This window comes from Macaca fascicularis, chromosome 11 (genome assembly GCF_037993035.2).
Source record: "Macaca fascicularis isolate 582-1 chromosome 11, T2T-MFA8v1.1".
NCBI classification, from domain to species: Eukaryota; Metazoa; Chordata; class Mammalia; order Primates; family Cercopithecidae; genus Macaca; species Macaca fascicularis.
In genome coordinates, this window is record NC_088385.1 from 55,192,308 (window position 1) to 55,208,459 (window position 16,152).

At 39.2% G+C, this 16,152-nt stretch overlaps 1 pseudogene across 1 annotated transcript; it reads left to right on the forward strand.

Annotated features, from left to right (window-relative positions):
- Positions 1 to 13,902: 13,902 nt before the first annotated feature.
- LOC102142838 (elongation factor 1-gamma-like) lies at positions 13,903 to 15,299 on the forward strand (annotated as a pseudogene). The gene has a single exon (XR_001483745.4). The product of XR_001483745.4 is annotated as an elongation factor 1-gamma-like (transcript).
- The last annotated feature ends 853 nt before the right edge of the window (positions 15,300 to 16,152 follow it).

The following is a 16,152-nucleotide window of genomic DNA, read 5'->3' on the forward strand; positions in this document are numbered from 1 at the left end:
TGGCCCTGGGCATTTGAGCTATTGACCATGCCTGGAACTTCTTCTTCAAATTGTCCCAATGCTCACAAATATATGGGCATGAGGAGTCTGACCTCTTGGAAGAAACATGGGGACTTCTGGGTCACGGAAAATTCCAGGAAGAGAAGACTAAGGTAAAGCCAGATGGAGGATTGAAGGCAATTCAGACTTAAAGAAGTAGAACTCTACAAGGATGGGGAAAATGGGGTGTCAGAGAGGGCACTTCCAGTTTTCCCTCACTTGTTTTCCTACCTGAAGCATCTGGTGGTGATGCATCAAGTAAGTAACACGGGAAGGACTAGAATTTATTCATACAAAGAACAGTCTTCTTCTTGTCCCTTTCCTAAAAATAGCAATAGCAAATTTAACTTTTCATTTTTGATCTTTCTCTTTATCATACTCTTTCTAATATAGCTACTGTGCTATATTAGAAACACATCTGGAGGCACAGCATTGACCTCAACTGAACTCTAGAAACCCCCAGGATCCCAGACTCTAGTGAACTTTCCAAGTGTGTTCCGTGGAGCACAAATATGCTGCCCGCGAGCTGCAGGGGCCGCTGCAAGCGCTGAGAGGCTGGTCCCGTGTGTCGGTCTCTGCCTACCCCACCTCATGTACTGTAATCACCATGGCTCTTCATTTATTTGTTTATGTATGTGACTTTTGCAGTGAGTTTTATTTTAATGAACAAATTATTTAGCTAATAAAGCAACTTTTAAAATGAGTCACTTAAGGAATCTTTGATCAGAAGTAAGGAGAAAGACTCTTTCTCTGGTCTCTATATTCACCACTCCACTCATCTTTCATCTCAAAGAAAGCTTTTTTATTTGTTTGTTTTTGTCCAGATCCTGATACGTGAAAAAACAGAATAGAAAACCCCAATGGGCAAGTGGATAGAGAGATCAGACTTAGAGGACAGTCACTACCTGATTTTGTGACTTTGAGCAACAATCTTACCATCCTTGGTACAGTTTCTAATTATAATAAGAAGTTTATTTTAAAAAAGAAATTTATAACTAAGGCCCATTCAGATCCCCCCCAATTCGAGTAGGTCTGGCTCCCTTACCTCTTCAGTGAACAGGGCTGTCCCGGGTCCAGAATGCACACTGCATTTTGAGCTAGGCTGTCAGCTGCCTCCACAGTAGGGATGCAACGTATGCAAGAAAACTCTCTCCAGCAGTAGTTGTCTTCCACAGAGGGCTCCAATTGCATTTCCCACAAAGCACGCTTAGCTCACAGTCAATGCTAGGTCTGAAGTCATGCTCAAACTCAGAGCAGTTCTCTTCAAGGTCACTTCTCGGTAGAGGCTAAGGTACTGTGACATCCAGTGGAGGTTGTCCTGAGTCTTTTGGTCCCAGCTAAGAGAATCTGGTACTTCTTATTTTACTCTTTTGTCTCCTTCAGTCCTGCGGAAAGCTCTTGGCTACTTTGTGTGACCTGTCTCTATTTCTTCAATTTGTTGGTAATATTGCGCCAGGTGAGATGTTGAGTAAGTACCCAGAGATAGCACCATTCTTCTTGAGCATCTCCCGGAACCAACCGTGTTCTTTTTCTTCTCTTGTATCCACCTTTCCATCAAGACTTTCTACTCAGCTTATTTGTAGAAACGACTTATGTTTCTCCGTTTAAAAACAGAGCAGGAGCACTTAGTAACCCCCTTTCCTCCAGAAGAAGCCCTAAAAATATAATCAAGTTTGAAAACCTTCCATGAATAATACATTGACTTTAAAGGCCTCTACATATGAAAACACTAAGATTTAGATATTTCTGTTGAAGAGAAAGAGGAAAGTACAAGTTAGTGAAAATTTAACCTTCACCCATCTGTATTTTAATTCATTTCTGAGATTGTCCCAATCCTTCAGAAAATAGACATATGTAATATACCACATCTTATGTAACATGCCCATAATCAAACACATTACTATCTATAGTGAAATGTCTGAGTACTTCTAAGTGGGATAAAAGGCTACAAATATCCTCATGTCAGTTAACTTCCAATTTTCCTCCAAATTAGTTTCGGGAAAAAAAAGTTTGGTTTTTAGAGCGTTTTGGAGAGTTTAGAATTAGAGATGAGGATTTATAAACTTGTTCTAAATGCTTATATTAATGTTTTTTATTTCTATCTTTCTTATTACACTTCTTGATCTGTCTGCTCTTGCAATAGCACTATTCTGTCTTTTTAAATTTTTTATTTTATTTTAAGTTCTCGGGTATATGTGCAAGATGTGTAGGTTTGTTTAATACGAAAACATGTGCCCATGGTGGTTTGCTGCACCTTCAACCCATTATCTAAGTATTAAGCCCAGCATGCATTAGCTGTTTTTCCTGATGCTCTCCCTCACCCTGCCACCCACATCCCCCACCCACCCCTGCTGACAGGCCCCAGCATGTGTTGTTCCCCTCCCTGTGTCCATGTTTTCTCACTATTCAACATGCATTGTTTGACTTTCTGTTCCTGCATTAGTTTGCTGAGGATAACGGCTTTCAGCTCCATCCATGTCCCTGCAAAGGACATGATGTCATTCCTTGTTATGGCTGCATAATATCCCATGGTGTATATGTACCACATTTCCTTCACCCAGAAGAAAATTCTTCATATCATTGATGGGCATTTGGGTTGATTCCATGTCTTTGCTATTGTGAATAGTGCTACAACAATCATACATATGCATGTATTTTTATAATAGAATGATTTATATTCTTTTGGGTATACACCCAGTGAGAGGATTGCTGGGTCAAATGGTATTTCCAGTTCTAGGTTTTTGAGGAATGGCCACACTGTCTTCCACAATGGTTTAACTAATTTACATTACCACCAACAGTGTAAAAGCGTTCTTATCTCTCCACAGCCTCGCCAGCATCAGTTGTTTTTTGACTTTGTAATACTTGCCATTCTGACTGGAATGAAATGATATGTCATTGTGGTTTTGATTTGCATTTCTGTAATTATCAGTGATGTTGAGCTTTTTTTCATATGTTTGTTGGCTGCATAAATGTCTTCTTTTGAGAAATGTCTGTTCATTTCTTTGCCCACTTTTTAATGGGATTTGTTTTTTCTTGTAAATTTGTTTAAGTTCCTTGTAGACTCTGGATACTAGACCTTTGTCAGATGGATATATTGCAAATTTTTTCTCTCATTCTGTAGGTTGTCTGTTTACTCTGATGATAGTTTCTTCTGCTGTGCAGAAACTCTTTAGTTTAATTAGACTCCATTTGTTGATTTTCACTTTTGCAATTGCTTTTGCCATTTTTGTCAAGTAATCTTTGCCCATGCCTATGTCCTGTATAGTATTGCCTAGATTTTCTTCTAGGGTTTTTATAGTTTGGGATTTTACATTTAACTCTTTAATCTATCTTGAGTTAATTTTTGTATATGGTGTAAGGAAGGGGTCCAGTTTCAATTTTCTGCATATGGCTAGCCAGTTCTCCCAGCACCATTTAAAGGATTTTCTTTCCCCATTGCTTGTTTTTGTCAGGTTTATTGAAGATGAGATGGTTGTAGAACTTATTTCTGAGTTCTCCATTCTGTTCCATTGGTCTATGTGTCTGTTTTTGTACCAGTACCATGCTGTTTTGGTTACTGTAACCTTGTAATGTAGTTTGAAGTCAGGTAGCATGATGCCTCCAGCTTCGTTCTTTTTGCTTAGGATTGTCTTGGCTATAAAGGCTCTTTTTTGGTCCCATGTGAATTTTAAAATAGTTTTTCCTAATTCTGTGAAGAATGTTAATGGTAGTTTAATGGGTATAGCATTGAATCTGTAAATTGCTTTGGGCAGTATGGCCATTTTCACGATGCTGATTCTTCCTATCCATGAGCATGGAATGCTTTTCCATTTGTTTGTGTCTTCTCTGATTTGGTTTGCAGTTCTCCTTGAAGAGGTCCTTCACTTCCCTTGTTAGCTGAATTTCTAGGTATTTTATTCTCTTTGTAGCAATCATGAATGGGAGTTCATTCATGATTTGGCTCTCTGCTTGTCTGTTGTTGGTGTATAGGAATGCTTGTGACTTTTGCACACTGATTTTGTATCCTGAGACTGCAGACATTGCTTATCAGCTTAAGAAGCTTTTGGGCTAAGATGATGGGGCTTTCTAGATATAGGATCATGTCATCTGCAAACAAAGACAATTTGACTTCCTCTCTTCCTATTAGAGTATCCTTTATTCTTTCTCTTGCCTCTTTGCCCTGGCCAGAATTTCTAATACTATATTTAATAGGAGTGGTGAGGGAGGGCAACCTTGTCTTGTACTAGTTTCAAAAAGAATGCTTCTAGCTTTTGCCTGTTCAGTATGATATTGGCTGTGGGTTTGTCATATATGACTCTTTTTATTTTGAGGTATGTTCCTTCAATGCCTTGTTTCAATTATTGAGAGTTTTTAACATGAAGAGATGTTGAATTTTATTGAAGGCCTTTTCTGCGTCTATTGAGATAGCAGTTTTGGTCTTTAGTTCTATTTACATCATGAATTATGTTTACTGATTTGCATATGTTTAACCAGCCTTGTATTCCTGGGATGAAGCTGACTTGATCATGGTAGGTAAGCTTTTTGAAGTGCTCCTGAATTCAGTTTACCATATTTTATTGAGGATTTTTGCATTGATATTCATTAGGGATACTGACCTGAAGTTTCTTGTTGTTGTTGTTGCATCTCTGCCAGGTTTTGGTATCAGGATGATGCTCACCTCATAAAATAAGTTTGGGAGGAGTCCCTCCTTTTCAATTGTTTGGAATAGTTTCAGAAGAAATGGTACCAGCTCCTCTTTGTACCTCTGGTAGAATTCAGCTGTAAATCCTTCTGGCCCTCGGCTATTTTTTGTTTGGTAGGCTATTTATTACTGCCTGAATTTCAGAACTCATTATTGGTGTATTCAGGGATTCAACTTCTTCCTGGTTCAGTCTTGGGTGGGTGTACGTGTTCAGGAATTTATCCATTTCTTCTAGACTTTCTAGTTTATGTGCATAGAGGTGTTCATAGTATTCTCTGATACTTGTTTGTATTTCTTTGGGGTCAGTGGTGATAGCCCCTTTATCATTTTTTATTGTGTTTATTTGATTCTTCTCTCCTTTCTTCTTTATTAATCTAGCTAGTGGTACATCTGTTTTATTGATTTTTTCAAAAAAACAGCTCCTGGATTCATTGATTTTTTGAAGGGTTTTTTGTGTCTCTACGTCCTTTAGTTCCACTGTGATGCTGGCTATTTCTTGTCTCCTGCCAGCTTTGCTTTTCTCTTGGTTTGCTCTCGGTTCTCTAGTTCTTTTAGTTGTGATGTTAGAATGTCAATTTGAGATATTTCTAGCTTTTTGATGTGGGCACATAGTGCCATAACTTTTCCTCTTAACACTGCTTTAGCTGCATCCCAAGATTCTGGTACATTGTCTCTTTGTTCTCATTTGGTTTCAAAGAACTTCTTGATTTCTTCCTTAATTTCATTATTTACCCAGGAGTCATTTAGGAGCAGGTTGTTCAATTTCCATGTAGTTGTGTGGTTTTGAGTAAGTCTCTTAATCTTGAGTTCTAATTTGATTGCATTGTGGTATGAGACTGTCTGTTATAATTTCAGTTCTTTTGCATTTGCTGAGGAGTGGTTTACTTCCAATTACGTGATTGATTTTAGAGTAAGTGCCATGTGGTACTGAATAGAATGTATACTCTGTTGATTTTGTGTGGAGAGTTCTGTAGCTGTCTGTCAGGTCCACTTTATCCTGAGCTGATTTCACATCCTGAATATCTTTGTTAATTTTTTGTCTCAGTGATCTGTCTAATATTGACAGTGGCGTGTTAAAGTCTCCCATTATTATTGTGTGAGAGTCCAAGTTTCTTTGTAGGTATCTAAGAACTTGTTTTATGAAACTGGGTGCTCCTATATTGAGTACATATATATTTAGGAGAGTTAGCTCTTCTTGTTGAATTGAACCCTTTACCATTATGTAATGCCCTTGTCTTTTTTGATCTTTGTTGGTTTACAGTCTGTTTCATCAGAAACTAGGATTGCAACCCCTGCTTTTTTCTACTTCCCATTTGCTTGGTAAATTTTCCTGCATCCCTTCATTTTGAGCCTATGTATGTCTTTGCATACAAGAAGAGTCTTGAATACAGCACACCAAATGGGTCTTGTCTTTCTATCCAGCTTGCCATCCTGTGTCTTTTAATTGGGGCATTTAGCGCATTTACATTTAAGGTTAGTATTATTTTGTGTGAATTTGATCCTGTCATCATGATGCTGACTGGTTATTTTGCAGACTTGTTAATGTAGTTGCTTAATAGTATCTTTGGTCTGTGTACTTCAGTGGGTTTTTGTAGTGGCTGGTAACAGTTTTTCCTTTCCATATTTAGTGCTTCCTTCAGGAGCTCTTGCAAGGCAGACCTGGTGGTGACAAATTCTCTCAGCATTTACTTGTCTGAAAAGGATTTTATTCTTCCTTCACTTACGAAGCTTAGTTTGGCCAGATATGAAATTCTCTGTTGGACATTCTTCAAGAATTTTGATTATTGACCTCCAGTCTCTTCTGGCCTGTAGGGTTTGTCCTGAAAGGCCTGCTGTTAATCTGATAGGCTTCCCTTTGTAGTTGATCTGGCCTTTCTCTCTGGCTGCTCTTAACATTTTTCTCTTAATTTTGACCTTGGAGAATCTGAAAATTATGTGTCTTGGGGGTGATCTTCTCATGGAGTGTCTTACTGGGGTTCTCTGGATTTCCTGAGTTTGAACATTGGCTTGTCTTGCTAGGTTGGGGAAGTTCTCCTGGATGATATAGTGAAGTGTGTTTTCCAACTTGGTTTCATTCTCCTTGTCTCTTTCAGGTACCCCAATCAGTCATGGGTTTGGTCTTTTTACATAATTCCATAATTCTCAGAGGTTTTGTTCATTTCTTTTCATTCTTTTTTTCTCTATTCTTGTCTGCCTGTCAGCAGGATAGTCTTCAGGCTGGGTGCACTGGCTTACGCCTGTAGTCCCAGCACTATGGGAGGCTGAGGCAGGGGGATCACCTGAGGTCAGGAGTTCAAGACCAGCCTGGCCAACAAGGCAAAACTCCATCTCTACTAAAAATATAAAAATTAGCCAGGTGTGGTGGCAGACACCTGTAATCCCGGCTACTCAGGAGGCTGAGGCAGGAGAATCGCTTGAACCCAGGAGGAGGAGGCTGCAGTGAGCTGAGATCGTGCCACTGCACTCCAGCCTGGGTGACAGAGCAAGACTCCGTCTCAAAAAAAAAAAAGGAAAAGAAAGAAAGAAAAGAAAAAAAAGACAGTCTTCAAGCTCTAAGATCCTTTCCTCTATTTGGTCTATTCAGCTATTGAAATTGTGGGTGCATTGTGAAGTTCTCATGTCATATTTTTCAGCTGCATTAAGTCATTTATGTTCCTCTTTAAACTGGTTATTCTGGTTCACTGCTCCTTTAATGTTTTTTCATTGTTCTTAGCTTCTTTGCATTGGGTTAGAACATACTTCTTTAATTCAGCGAAGTTTGTTATTATCCACCTTCTGAAGCCTACTTCTGTCAATTCATCTATCTCAGTACATCTAAGCACTACATCATGTGCTCAGTATACCATTTTATTTTTTATTTTTTTGAGACAGAGTCTCACTCTGTTGCCCAGACTGGAGTGCAGAGGCGTCATCTTGGCTCCCTCAAACTCTGCCTCCATGGTTCAAGCAATTCTTCTGCCTCAGCCTCCTGATTATCTGGGACTACAGGCATGCACCACCATGCCTGGCTAATTTTTTTGTGTTTTTAGTAGACACAGGGTTTCACCATGTTGCCCAGGATGGTCTTGAACTCCTGACCTCAAGTGATCCACCCGCCTCAGCTTCCCAAAGTGCTAGGATTACAGGCGTGAGCCACCACACATGGCCCAGTATACCATTTTAAAATCAGAAACTCTAAATGTATTTTTTCCAATAACTGCAGATGATCAGATGATAAAACAAATGCTCTGAGGGTGAGAGAGTGAGAGTGAGCAAGAGAGAAACAAAATAGTCATTAAAGACTTTGTAAAGTGTAGAAGTCCTAGGTATTAGTCCCAACTCTGCCACTTACTGGGTTAGTGTCCTTAGGCAAGTTAATGGTCTCTGCAACCCTTAGGTTTTTCATTTATATGAAGGGACTGCCTACCTTGCAAGATTGTTGTAATGAATAATTAAGATTATTTTAAAGTGTACAGAGCATATCTTAGCTATTGTGAATGATGCTGCAATGAACATAGGAGTGTTGATATCTCATATATATGTATGTGTGTATATATGTGTGTATATATGTGTGTGTGTATATATATAGAGAGAGATAGAGATAGAGATAGAGAGAGAGAGAGAGAGAGAGAGAGAGGTCTCACTCTGTTGCCCAGGCTGGTGTTGAATTCCTGGCTCAAGTGATCCTCTCACCTCAGCCTCCCAAAGTCCTGGGATTGCAGACATGAGCCATCAGCACCTGGCCAAGTGTGAATATCTCTTTGAGATCCTAATTTCATTTCATTTGGCTATATACCCAGAAGTGGGATTGCTGGGTCATATAGTAGTTCTTTTTCTAATCTTTTGAGGAACTTTCATACAGTTTTCCATAGTGGCTGTACCATTTTGCATTTTTAACAACAGTGTATGAGAGTTCCTTTTCTCCACATTCTCAGCAACTTATCTCTTTTTTTCTATAGTAGCTGTGAGATGATATCTCATTGTAGTTTTTATTTTCATTTCCCTTATAGTTAATGATGTTGAGAATCTTTCATGTACCTGGCCCATTTGCATGCCTTCTTTGTAGAAATGTATGTTCAACTGCTTTGCCCAGTTTATAATTGGGTTATTAGTTTCTTTGCTATTGAGTTGTAGGAATTCCTTATATATTTAGGAAATTAACCCTTTATTTGATATATAGCTTGCAAATATTATCTCCCATTGCATAGGTTCATTCTGTTGATTATTTTCTTAGCTGTACAGAAGCTTTGAGTGTCAATTGACTGATGAATGGATAAAGAAAATATGCATAGAATGGAATATTACTCAGCCCTAAAAAGAAGGAAATCTTACCATTTGTGTCAACATGGATGAACCTGGAGGACATTATACTAAATGAAATAAGCCAGTCACAGAAGGACAAATACTGCATGGTTCCGCTTATATGGGGTATCTGCAATAGTCAAACACATAGAAGCAGAGAATACAATAGTGGTTAACAGGGTGCCAGTGGGTGGGGGAAGTGGTGAGTTGTCGTTCAATGGGTATAAAGTTTTGGTTACGCTAGATGAGTAAACTCTAGATATCTGCTGTACGACATAGTACCTATAGGCAACAATATGATATCACATACTTCAACATTTGTTAAGAGGGTAGACCTCACATTAAGTGCTGTTACACACATACACAAACAAAAAATTTAAACAAAAGAGACATAAGGAAACTTTGTGAGGTGTCGGATATGTCTGTTACCTTGATTGTGTTGATAGTATCATGGGTGTTTGCATATGTCCAAACTCATCAAATTGTACACATTTGTATAAAGTGTTCTTTTTGTATCAATTATGTCTCAATAAATCTGTTAAAAAGATAATGTATATAGAACAGTGTGCTGGTTGATTATGTGATAAATGGTAACTCTTTTTTTTTTTTTTTTTTTTTTTTTTGAGACGGAGTCTTGCTCTGTTACCCAGGCTGGAGTGCAGTGGTACAATCTCAGCTCACTGCAAACTCCACCTCCCAGGTTCATGCCATTCTCCTGCCTCAGCCTCCCAAGTAGCTGGGACTGCAGATGCCCGCCACTACGCACGGCTGATTCTGTGTATTTTTGGTAGAGATGGGGTTTCACTGTGGTCTCAATCTCCTGACCTCATGATCTGCCCGCCTCAGCCTCCCAAAGTGCTGGGATTACAGGTGTGAGCCGCCGCATCTGGCCAATAAATGGTAACTCTTATGTCTATTTTTATGGCAAAAAATAAAAGTAGAGAAAGGAAGCTTACAACAAAAAATTATTGAATAAAGCAACAGGAATAAAGTAAAGCATAATTTATGACCATAAATGTAAAAATCATGGTAGTATTAAATACAAAGTTTTAGGTTTCCTTATTAAAAGGCACAGTTTTAAGAAACTAATGATATGCCACTTGAAGATAATCTACATATAACAAAATAATAAAGATATGTTAAAACTAAAATGATGGACAAACATATATAAGGTGAAAGCATATAAAAAGAAAGAACAGATGGATATATTAACATCACAGCAAGTGAAATTTAAGAAGAAAACATTAAACCAAAAAGTAGTTCCATTTTGTAATGAGGAGTGCTATCATCCACAATGAAGATGTATGCTATTTAGTATACATCTTCTATGCTATTTAGTACACTTTCAAAATGAATGAAGCAAAAACATGAAAATACAAGGAAATATATCCAGAACCACAATTGTAGCAAACTTATACATACCGCTCTTTATCTTTGATAGATGGGTCAAAATCAACACTATTTAAGATTTAAGTGCATAGTGAGTAAGGTAACACAAACTTAATACCAAAACCTAAATACCACCGCTTTTAATTGTTTGTATATGTGTATATATATGAACACCTCCAAATGCAAATAAACTTAATGTAATGGTATGTAAAAAGAAGATACATAGGTCAGGCGCGGTGGCTCACACCTGTAATCCCGGCACTTTGGGAGGCTGAGGTGGGCAGATTACCTGAGGTCAGGAGTTGGAGATCAGCCTGGCCAACATGGTGAAACCCCGTCTCTACTAAAAATACAAAAATTAGCTGGGTGTGGTGGCAGGCGCCTGTAATCACAGCTACTTGGGAGGCTGAGGCAGCAGAATCGCTTGAACCTGGGAGGCGGAGGTTGCAGTAAGCTGAGATCATGCCATTGCACTCCAGCCTGAGGGACAAGAGTGAGACTTCATCTCAAAAATAAATAAATAAATAAAAGTGCATCCATGAGGGGTTTTCTCATGAATGTAATGATCATTTAATATTAAAAAAATTTATAACCGGGCTGGGCGCTGTAGCTCAAGCCTGTAATCCCAGCACTTTGGGAGGCCAAGATGGGCGGATCACAAGGTCAGGAGATCGAGACTATCCTGGCTAACACGGTGAAACCCCATCTCTACTAAAAAACAAAAAACTAGCCGGGCAAGGTGGCGGGCGCCTGTAGTCCCAGCTACTTGGGAGGCTGAGGCAGGAGAATGGCATAAACCCAGGAGGCAGAGCTTGCAGTGAGCTGAGATCCGGCCACTGTACTCCAGCCTGGGCGACAGAGCGAGACTCTGTCTCAAAAAAAAAAAAAAAAATGTATAATGGTCCAATAAGAAGACATATATGATAATCTCAGTAAATGCTGAAAATCTACTTTACAAAAATCAATATCTATTTTGATAGTATCTCCTTAAATCTAAAAAATGGATATCTATAACATAATAAAAAATTGTCTATAAACTGATACCTAATATTATACCTAACAGTGAATTACCAGAAGCATTTTTATTAAAGTCAGGAACAAAACAAGGATGCCTATTCAAACTATCATTCTTTTGCTATGATTATGAAATGACTGGCTTATGTTAAAAATATTTTGTTCTATTCAGGCCCAAATAATTAATATATTAAGAAATTAGATGACAATATAGATTCCAGAGAAGTGGAACCTATATAAAAGAATCACATATTAGTTTTATAACTAAAACTACAATAACTCAAGAACTTAATGGGCTGGGCGTGGTGGCTTATGCGTGTATTCCAGCAGTTTGGGAGTCTGAGGTGGGAAGATCGCTTGAGGCCAGGAGTTCAAGGCCAGCCTGAACAACATAGTGACATCCTATCTCTCTCAAAAAAAGTTAACAATTGGCTGGATGTGATGTTACATGCCTGTAGTCCTAGCTGCTCAGGTGGCTCAGGCCGAAGGATTGCTCATGCCACTGAACTCCAGCCTGGGCAACAGAGTGAGACCCTGTCTCTCAAAGAAAACAATACAAAATAATGTAATGGATGTGTATAACAGCATATTAAACATAAAAGAAAGAAGTTCGATGAGGATGGGTTAGAAGAAAACATCCAGACTGAACTGAGGAAAACAGGATAGAAGATACAGAGAAGAATATAAAATATATGAGGGAATGGTGAGAACACATAATGTACAAATAATTGGAACCACAGAAGGAGAGGTAGGAGATAATTAGGCAGATGCAGTATTCCAAGATAATTCTCTCAAACTGACAAAAGGTACCATCAAGCTAAGATTCAGGAATAGCTCCAAGCTCCAAGTTCCAAACAGGATATATATAAAGAATCTCAAACCAAGATACATCATAGTGAAAGAGGTGACAAAGAAAAATAATAAAAGCAGCAAGAAAGAAAAGATGTATTACCTTTTAGGTAGCAGTAATATTGAAAGTAATACTATCCAGAGGAAAATAAGTCATGTATGAAAAAGACATTTGCACATGCATGTTTGTTTATAACAATACAATTCGCAATTGCAAAAATATGGAACCCGCCTAAATGTCTGTTAACCAACGAGTGGATAAAAAATGTGATATATATAGATATAGATATATCTATATATACACCATGGACTACTACTCAGCCATAAAAAGGAAAAAATAATGGCATTCACAGCAGCCTCGATGGAGCTGGAGACCATTATTCTAAGAGAAGTAACTCGGGAATGGAAAATCAAATATTGTATTTTCTCACTTACAAGTCAGAGCTAAACTATGAAGATACAAAAGCATAAGAATACTATAACGGATTTTGAGGACTTGAGAGGAAGGGTGGAAGGGGGGGTGAGACATAAAAGACTACATGCCAGGTACAGTGTACACTGCTCTGGTGATGGGTGCACCAAAATCTAGTAAACTACCACTAAAAAACTTATCCATGTAACCAAAAACCACCTGTTCCCCAAAATGATGGAAATAAAATTTTTTAAAAACCTCTAACTTCTCCATGAAAACAATGGAAGTTAAAAGAAAAGGTATGTGAGCTTCAAAAATTCAGGAAGAAAATAACTGGCAAGAATTCTATAGCCAGTAAAAATATTCTTTAAAAACAAAGGTTAAATCAAGACAACTTTTAGACTACAAATGAGAGAATTTATCATCAGCAGATTTCATGAGAGTCCTTCAGGAAAAAGGACAATGATTCAGTTTGGAAGAAGAAAAACAAGAAGGAATGAAGATCAATAAGAAAACTGTAAATTTGTGGGTAAATCCAAACTAATATTGACTGTTGTGATGGCTGATTTTATGTATCAACTTGGTGGGATGAGAGGATGCCCAGATAGCTGATAAAACATTATTTCTGGCTGTGTATATAAGGGTGTTTCTGGACGAGATTAGTATTGGAATTGGTAGACTGAGTAAAGACAACCATCCTCACCAATGTGGGTGAGCATCATCCAATCTGTTGAGGGCCTCAGTAGAACAAAAAGGTGGAGGAGGAACAAATTTGTTTCTGTTAGAACAGGGACATCTGTCTCTCCCGCCACTGGACCTCAGGGATTGTGGTTCTCAAGGCCTTTGGACTTGGATTGGAACTCATGATACCAACTCCCCTGGTTCTCAGGCCTTTGAACTTGAACTCAATTACATGACCAGCTTTCCTGATTCTCCAGCTTGTAGACAGCAGATTGTGGGGCTTCTTGGCTTTCCAGTAATAAATCACACACACACACACATTTGCACATATATAAGAATATAGATATATATCTATATATATATCTATATATATAATACAGTTGTATTAGAATATATATCTATATACGTAGATATATATATCTACGTATATAGATATATATTCTAATAGAACTGTATTAAACAAGAATAACATCTTGCATGTTTGATGTGTGTGTGTATGTATATATATATGTGTGTATATATATAATATATATATATATATATATTTTTAGCTTTTTCTTTGCGGAATCACCATGGCGGCTGGGACCCTGTATACCTATCCTGAAAACTGGAGGGCCTTCAAGGCTCTCATCCCTGCTCAGTACAGTGGGGCTCAGGTCCGTGTGCTCTCCGCACCACCCCACTTCCATTTTGGCCAAACCAACTGCACCCCTGAATTTCTCCGCAAATTTCCTGCCAGCAAGGTTCTGGGTAAGGATGGATTCTGTGTGTTTGAGAGCAGCGCCATTGCCCTACTATGTGAGCAATGAGGCGCTGCGGGGAAGTACTCCAGAGGCAGCAGCCCAGGTGGTGCAGTGGGTGAGCTTTGCTGATTCCGATATAGTGCCCCCAGCCAGTACCTGGGTATTCCCCACGTTGGGCATCCTGCACCACAACAAACAGGCCACTGAGAATGCAAAGGAGGAAGTGAGGTGAATTCTGGGGCTGCTGGATGCTCACTTGAAGACGAGGACTTTTCTGGTGGGCGAACGAGTGACATTGGCTGACATCACAGTTGTCTGCACCCTGTTGTGTCTCTATAAGCAGGTCCTAGAGCCTTCTTTCCGCCAGGCCTCTCCCAATACCAACCGCTGGTTCCTCACCTGTATTAATCTACCCCCCTTCCGGGCTGTCTTGGGGGAAGATGGCCCAGTTTGATGCTAAAAAGTTTGCAGAGACCCAGCCTAAAAAAGATACACCGCGGAAAAAGAAGGGTTCACAGGAAGAGAAGCAGAAGCCCCAGGCTGAGCGGAAGGAAGAGAAAAAGGCGGCTGCCCCTGCTCCTGAGGGGGAGATGGATGAATGTAAGCAGGCGCTGGCTGCTGAGCCCAAGCCCAAGGACCCCTTCGCTCACTTGCCCAAGAGTACCTTCGTGTTGGATGAATTTAAACGCAAGTACTCCAATGAGCACACACTCTCTGTGGCACTGCCATATTTCTGGGAGCACTTTGATAAGGACAGCTGGTCCCTGTGGTACTCAGAGTATCGCTTCCCTGAAGAACTCACTCATACCTTCATGAGCTGCAATCTCATCACTGGAATGTTCCAGCGACTGGACAAGCTGAGGAAGAATGCCTTCGCCAGTGTCATCCTCTTTGGAACCAACAATAGCAGCTCCATTTCTGGAGTCTGGGTCTTCCGAGGCCAGGACCTTGCCTTTCCACTGAGTCCAGATTGGCAGGTGGACTATGAGTCATACACATGGCGGAAACTGGATCCTGCAGCGAGGAGACCCAGACGCTGGTTCGAGAGTACTTTTCCTGGGAGGGGGCCTTCCAGCATGTAGGCAAAGTCTTCAATCAGGGCAAGATCTTCAAGTGAACATCTCTTGCCATCACCTAGCTGCCTGCACCTGCCCTTCAGGGAGATGGGGGTCATTAAAGGAAACTGAACATTGAAAAAAAAAAGAAATATATATATAGATTTTAAATACATATATTCTATATATAGAGAATTAAATATATTTTTAATATTTATTATTTTAAAATGCAATATTTTAATTTAAAAATACATTTAACTACTTAAATATATTATTAAAATATATGAAATTAATTATATATTCTCTATATATATTAAATACATAAATAGATATAGATATATAATTTAAATATATGCCAGCCATAACACAAAAGGCTGGAAGGAGAAATGGAGTTAAACATTTGTAAGGTCCTTGCACTTTGGAAGTTAGCAAGAGTACGACTTTATATTAGGCTACAATAAGACATGCTGTAAGCTCTAGAACCACCAGTAAAAACAGTGGAAAAAGTATATTTACTAAGTGTAGAAGAAAAATGGGATAATAAAATTTCTTAGTAAATTCAGAAGAAGACAAGAAAGGAGAGAAAAAAACTAGATAGCACAAATGGGACTTATAGTCAGATGCTAAATTTATATCAGAATATATGAATAATTGCATTAAGTGTAAATTGACTAAACATTTCAGTTAAAAGTTATATATTGTCGGCCGGGCGCGGTGGCTCAAGCCTGTAATCCCAGCACTTTGGGAGGCCGAGGCGGGCGGATCACGAGGTCAGGAGATCGAGACCATCCTGGCTAACACGGTGAAACCCCGTCTCTACTAAAAAATACAAAAAACTAGCCGGGCGAGGTGGCGGGCGCCTGTAGTCCCAGCTACTGGGGAGGCTGAGGCAGGAGAATGGCGTGAACCCAGGAGGCAGAGCTTGCAGTGAGCTGAGATCCGGCCACTGCACTCCAGCCTGGGCGACAGAGCGAGACTCCGTCTCAAAAAAAAAAAAAAAAAAAA